This window comes from Rosa chinensis, chromosome 6, assembly GCF_002994745.2.
Source record: "Rosa chinensis cultivar Old Blush chromosome 6, RchiOBHm-V2, whole genome shotgun sequence".
Taxonomy (NCBI): domain Eukaryota; kingdom Viridiplantae; phylum Streptophyta; class Magnoliopsida; order Rosales; family Rosaceae; genus Rosa; species Rosa chinensis.
The window spans coordinates 43,277,105-43,284,644 of NC_037093.1; the positions used below are offsets into that span (position 1 = coordinate 43,277,105).

General features: G+C 38.0%; 1 pseudogene; it reads right to left on the bottom strand.

Annotated features, from left to right (window-relative positions):
- Window positions 1–368: 368 nt before the first annotated feature.
- LOC112173480 lies at window positions 369–3,600 on the bottom strand (annotated as a pseudogene).
- Between the last annotated feature and the right edge of the window lie 3,940 nt (window positions 3,601–7,540).

The following is a 7,540-nucleotide window of genomic DNA, read 5'->3' on the forward strand; positions in this document are numbered from 1 at the left end:
TCGATGTGCACTGAATAAAAAGACATCGACTTTTGTTTCCAATCTGATGTATCATTTCTTTAACGACATTGTTTTTGTAGTTTATTACTGATTTGAAATAGGCGTATTTACATCATGTCCTCTACATAAGCATGATATCCACTAACTTTGTAATTGCTGCTACAAAATCGATCTAATCCACATTTGACAACATGAAATTCCAAATAATTTGAATATGAGGCATTGCATTAATTTGTATCCAACATAAGAAATGTTAATAGTTCAAAAAATAGGCAAAAAGACCCCAACCTATTTCAAGGCTAGCCTAAAACATACTATTGCAATAAGTGTACATGTAGTTTTGTTCACAGTTGCTGCAACAGTACAACTACTCCAAAATGGTTCATAAAAATTGATCAGATTTCATTTATTGGATATCCAGAAACTGAAGGATGCTAATGATCAGACTTCACTTATTGCAATCCAAAAATGATATACATTAATTTCAATTTATGATCCTAAATTGTTCAACGACAACTGTTTAACACTACTCGATCAACTGTTTCAGCTCTACCTTCTTGTTTTCCGCAATAATTCTGAAGATGAAAGATAGTACAACAAAAAAGGCCATCATCGTAGCCATCTGCTTCACCGTCACAGCCATTGCCCTGAAATGAAACCACAAACAAAAGAGTGGGATATGAACCTAATTTCCATATTAACATAACTTCAAGTTACAACATGCACAATTGTCTAATCAAAAGATTGCTGGCATGTAGTCAACCAAAGACTGATAACAGTTTAATATACATAATAAGCAAAATAATGTTTCCCAGAAAACAGAGATAGATATACAACAGCTTATATTATTTCACTGTGATTTACCTTTCTAACAATGTTACTAATTGGTTCAACAATGCTCCGAACCAAAGCCACATGTTGGGCTAACATTGAGCTTCATTGTCTATGTTATAAAGCCAGAGAAACATACTAATTACTTCCTACTTAAAAAAAAAGAAAAAAACCATCTCTTTTTTGTTTAATCTTTGATATTGTTTTTCTAAGCAAACAAACAAAGTTCAAATCTGAAACAAAGCTCCCTGCGCACTCAATTCATTCAAACTCCACCAATTCAAAGCCAAATCACACACACAGTAAGACCTAGATTCCAAAAACCAAGCCAACATTTCAAAGATCTAAAATGAAATCACGAACCAGAAAAACCCACACAATTCACTCACCTTTAGAATTCTCAAAGCTTCAGAATAATTGTCTTCTTCAGGGAACACATATATCCCTAAATCTCCACCCATCTATAATTCAATTTTCGACTGATTACACCATAAAATTGAAAACCCTCAGCATTTGTGGGCAACAGGATCTGACACATCTAGATCAATGGTCTCCGCAACCTATTGTCAATGAAAAGTAAAAAATCAGAATGGAAACTAAATAAAACATGTATGTTATCAGCCAATAAAACTAGCTTAATGTAGCATCCACTAACCATAAGATACCTCAGTTTAATAATTTATTAGGAAAATTAGCCATGGAGGTATCTATAATCTTCATTCTTTCATTTTAGTAGGACGGATAGGAAATTGGATTACTCATATCATAAGGGCGTGGCCTAGGGTGACTAATGGTATCCAATGTTGCCCCAATAACTCTTTGACTATACTCGAAATTGTTGTCATTCAAATGTAATCCATTAGATTGGTTATTTACACCAGGGGGAATGGGAACTGAATAAAAAAGAATGTCACAGCAAGTTTATAATATGACATTTTGAGTTGAGAAGAAATAGGCAAATCAAATGAAAAGAAAATAAACAAATCACCTGAGGGATAAGTTTCTGCATAAGCTAGAATTTTGCAGGGTGCTGATAAGCTCATTGAATTCTGCAAGTTTTCTACATTGTTAATAGGTACAGGGAGAGACCTCAATTTGTTAGAAAAATTGGTTGTGGGCATTACTGTAGAAGTAACATTAGGTGAAGGCTTGTCTTGCCCAGAAATCTGTGGAACAAAAAATCAAGTGTCAACCCAACCAGAGAACCACTAACATTTTGGTGCAAAAACTGCGAAAGCATGTATGTCAACAATCACACGAAGATCGCCATGAGCTAATATTAATGTCGTCAGAACAAAAGAACAAGTATATAAATCATGAGCTTGATTTGGTGAAGTAACAGATTACTCAATGTTTCAGACCATTATTGAAAACAGGCACAGTATCTACAAATGCAAGAGGAGCACCAAAAGCAAGGCCAAACAGCTAGAGAACATGAGAATTATTGGCAAAATGACTTTAAAACACTAGATACACAAATATTATCCCGGAAAAGAAGGTATTCAACAAGTATATGTATGTGTGCGTGCGCGCGTAATGGAGCCCATTCATGGAGAAACAAAGAAGTGGAAGGCATAAAATTACCGCAAACTTGAGTGTTCGATTGTAGAGTCACAAGACCGGAGAAAAGCCTAACAGCATACTCAGCAATCTCTTCAGTTTCATATTCTGCGAAAGCATAACCTTTAGGCCTATCACATTCCTTGTCTCGTGGAATGTGCAGGTCAACTACCCTCCTTGCCTGGATTAGAATATCATATAAAATTCTATCAGTCACCCGTTCGTCCAAAATACCTGTTAAAAAAATGTCATGTAAGTAAAAAAGCAAAACTTAGATATGACAAGCGGAATACAAAGTAGTTCAATCTTGATCTAAACATAAAAAGTCAAAGAGGAGGAAATCAAAAACATATAGGACCCAAGTATTATGCATCAACCAGTTATTGTACAAATAATCATTTAGCATAGATTCAAGAAACTACTTCCCCACAACATGAACTCAGCAAACACACAGAGAGCATAAGTTCAGGTGATTTCAAACACTGATCTTCATCTCAACTCAAGCCCAAGATATTACAATACAAACTTCTACATATCTTACAAAAAATTGCATATCCCTACCACAATTCTCCCATAAGCTATACATTATAAAAATTATAAAAGCCCAAAAGAGAAGTAGGAATATAGACTTTTTCTTTCACAACCTACCAATCAATTTTCTTTCAGACCATTCCAACCAACTTCCAACAAAAATCAAACATCCGATTACGAAGAGGAAATAAATTTAATAAGCGAGGTAAAACTGATAGATTTGACAAAGTAACTGAATTTTTCGGAACCTTTAGTCTGCAAATCAAAACAATTCTAGATTACTATCTATCTATTCCGAGCTAAGAATAATTAAATGTCTGGGAAACTAACATGGAAAGAAAAGAATTTTGTCTGTGTTTCAGAGCTGAAACCAAACAATGTCGAGCGAATTTAAAAGGAGGAAGAGATGACTGACCTACGTAAACGCTGAATTTTGTGTTTGTCGACATGGCTAGCTTTGCTGAAATCGGAGACGACGGAACCCTATAAACGATTTCAGAGTCAACAAGCACGGCCTTCCTGAGTCCTCAAATCCTAATCCTTTTAATTAAGCCAATGATTTCTTCTCAAACTAGGCGACGTCGTTTATAAATATTGTGATCACTGAATCACATTTGGAGTTTACCACGGATAAAACTGACACGTGCCCAATGGACCGGTTTCACCCACTAAATTTAGTTTTTTTTTTTTTTTTCCAATAAAACATTCTGGGCTACGGCATAAGAATAACAGTTATCATTTTATAATGGTTGAAACCAATTAAGGAAGACAAGATGCAAATACTTATTTATCAGAAATCTAAAAGAGACTGACATGAAAATAGAATTCTATATCCTCTAAGCTCAAGCCATGGATTATTCAAACGAAGGTCATCCAGGAAATGTTTAGGCTTGGACTCAATCACAGTATGTTCCTGCCCCCAGAAAGCCATAGAGAAAATGGAGAACATATCACTGTTTAGATTCAAAGAAAAGGACTTATACCTATAACTTTATAAAATCAATACAACATTAATATAAGTACTTTGTTATTTAGCTAACCAACCATAAGCTGTGAAGTAATCAATCAGGAACCTGTCTATTATCATTGAACTGTTTATTTTGTCATCCCTCATAATGTCCATTATCTCTTTAATATAATATAGCAATTTTATCCTCAATTTCCAGAATAACAAGATAGGGAAAAAAATTTCAACAACGAACTTCAACACGTTACCTTCAAACTGATACGGACAAGCCCAGTGAGGCCATAAGAGCGAGCAAAGATCAATAGCACATTTGCATGCCTACATATTCTCTTGAGCTTCACCATTGAATCTTCCACCAGCTGATCATGCAATTAACAAAAGGCAGTGATGAGGACATCATAGCCAAACCTTTTAAGGTTTATGAGCGAAAGAAATGGAAAAGGAGAGCAGCTAGTCATTCCCTTTCCATATGGTTTGATTAATTGCTTTCAGTCTAGAAGTCTCTAGGCAGGTGTCTTTCAGTTTCAGTTTGGGTCAGTTTCAGTTTGGGATTTTTAAGGTTTCTTTATTACTTCAGTTTCAGATAGGAGTTTAAATTCCTTTATTAGGTCTTTTATGCTTCAGTTTTGTGAAGTGTAACAGCCCTAGCTATGAAAGAGTCTTTAATGCTAGTTAATATGAGCTATATGCTCAAATATAAATAAGTGTAAGTGCCAAGTGGCCAGATATGTTGTGATGAATAAAAATTTCAGAGTGTTTCTGAGTTTTCCAGAGATTGGAGTGTTGGTGTGAAGCCTTGTGTGTGAGCGAGAAACTTGGGAGGGAATCCTAGTTCTTAGTTTTCACTTTCTACCCTACAAAACCTGTGTGTGTTAAAGCCCTATACCTTAGAGTTTGTTGATCCTGGTGTCTAGGCAGTGATTATACTGCATCAGTTTTGGTATCAGAGCCGGACAAGCTCTGTTGTCTCCTAGCTCCAGCCAAAAGAAACTTCATTTAGCCATGGACCTTGAAACTTTGGCTAAAGCAATAGAAGGTTTAGCTGCCCAAATTGGTCATCTTGAGACCAGAATACAAGATCAGGCCGTTGCTTCTGACCGTCGTTTGGCAGAGATTGAAGCTTCCATCTACAATGAAGAAGAGAGTGTACGTGGGGGACCAAGGATGCAACCTAGAAGGAATGTTCGTAGACAAAATGTTCCACATAACAGTGGGCAAAATGGACATGATCCTGAAGAAAAGGCAATGAAGTCTATGAGGATTGAAGCTCCTAGTTTTGATGGCCAGCTGAATGCAAAGGTTTTCTTGGATTGGTTATCAGACATGGATCATTATTTTGAATGGTATGAGTTGTCTGAAGATCGCAGGATAAGGTTTGCAAAGATGAAGTTGGTGGGCAAGGCTCGAGATTGGTGGTCTAATGTAGAAAGACGAATTGCGAGAGATGGTGAAGATCCTATTGCTCATTGGGATGAGATGAAAGAAAGGCTGAAGGAGAAGTATGTTCCTTTGTCTTACAAGGAACGCTTGCTTGACCAGTGGCAATCTCTTCGTCAAGGAAGCATGACAGCTGCTGATTATATTGATAAGTTTGAAGAATTTATGGTGAGATGTAACATCACCGAAGACCCATCAGTAACTCTTGCTCGTTTCAGAACAGGTCTTCGCCCAGAACTTCAAAGAGAGCTGATTCCTCATGATGTACATTCATTAGAGCAAGCTTATCAATTAGTGCTGGAATTGGAGCGCTACTTGAAGACCCCTACAACCCCTGTGTACAAGCGGGTTGATCAGCGGAATCCTGACTTTCGTCCCAGCACCTCTGAAACAAAACCGTCTCCATTCTCTAATGGCTCTAGTACTGCCAGTTCCATGGTGAAAGCTGATAAAGGAATGGGACTGCAATCTGGTATGCGCGGAGGGGGATCTATAAGGTGCTATAGATGTCAAGGTTACGGTCACTATGCTGGTCAATGCCCTACAAAAGAGCAAACTCGAAGTTTGTTTGCAGCAAGCACAAAAGAAGAGGCTGCTGTCCAAGGAGAATTGGAGGAAGAAGTTTATGAGCCTGAAATTCCAGCTACTGATGATGATATGGAAGAACCTATAGACATTGTTCAACCAAGAATGGCTGTGGTTAGATGCACTTTGACTCAACCTATGAGTACTGAAGATTGGCGGAGAACAAAAATTTTTCACACTTATGTCAAGTGTGGAGACAAAAGTTATAAGGTCATCATTGACAACAGAAGCTGCATCAATGTTGTCTCCCCTCAAACCATCTCTAAACTGGGTTTAACCGCTGCTGATCATCCTCAACCTTATCGTGTGGCATGGATTGACAAGTCTTCCATTCCCGTGACACAGCGATGTCAAGTTCCTATTCAGTTTTCATCTTACAAGGATACTGTTTGGTGTGATGTGGTGCCGATGGACGTGGGACACATTCTTTTGGGCAGACCATGGTTGTATGATCTGGATGTAACCATTTCGGGCCATGCCAACTCATGCTCCTTTATTCATGAAGGAAAGCACATCAAGTTGAACCCAATCCAGCCCAGACCAGTACCTCAACCAACACATAGCAAGGGAGGACAATAACCAAAATCCCTTAATATCATCATTCCAAGACACTTTTCAAGGGAGACAACAGGTGATTCTATTATTTTTATATTGATTGCAAAGGAATCTCACCCTTTGACTAGTTTGGAGTTGCCCTCGGATGTGAAATCAATCCTTGAACAGTTTACTGATATATTTGCCGAGGATCTTCCAAATGAACTTCCTCCTCTCCGGGATATTCAACATGCAATTGATCTGATCCCTGGAGCAACATTACCTAATTTACCATATTATCAGATGAATCCAACCGAGCATGCAGAATTGAAAAGGCAGGTTGGTGAGCTTCTTGCAAAAGGGTTCATCCGAGAGAGCCTTAGCCCTTGTGCTGGGTTCATTCGATTCTTGAGTTATTTTTGGAAGACTTTGTGGCACATGTTGGGCACCAAACTCAAGTTTTCATCTGCTTACCATCTGCAAACAGATGGGCAAGTGGTGAATAGAAGTTTGGGAAATCTGCTGCGAAGTTTGGTTGGTGAACATATCAGGTCTTGGGATTCAATTTTACCTATTGCTGAGTTTGCATATAATAATTCAGTTAACCGGACTATAGGCATGAGTCCCTTTGAAGCTGTTTATGGTCACAAGCCCAGAGCTCCAATAGATCTCATTGCCATGACGGTTTCACATAGGCCATCACAGTCAGCTAATGAATTTGCAAGTCATATTCATGAGCTGCATGCTGAGATTAATCGTCGGATTAACAGGAGCAATGAGCAATATAAAAAGGCTGCTGATGTACATCAAGCATTCAAGGAATTTTCAGTGGGAGACTTTGTCATGGTTCGAGTTAGACCTGAACGTTTCTCTAAAGGGAAGGCAAAGAAGTTACAAGCTCGCAGCATTGGACCTTTTAAAGTATTGCAGAAGGTTGGAACCAATGCATATGTGTTAGAACTCCCTCCAGAAATGGGAATCAGTTCTACTTTTAATGTGGAAGACTTACTGCCCTATAGAGAACCTATGGTGCCTGTGTTGCCATTTTCTTCTGAATTTTCACCAATCACCCCACCTTTGCCTCGTTCTAAAGTT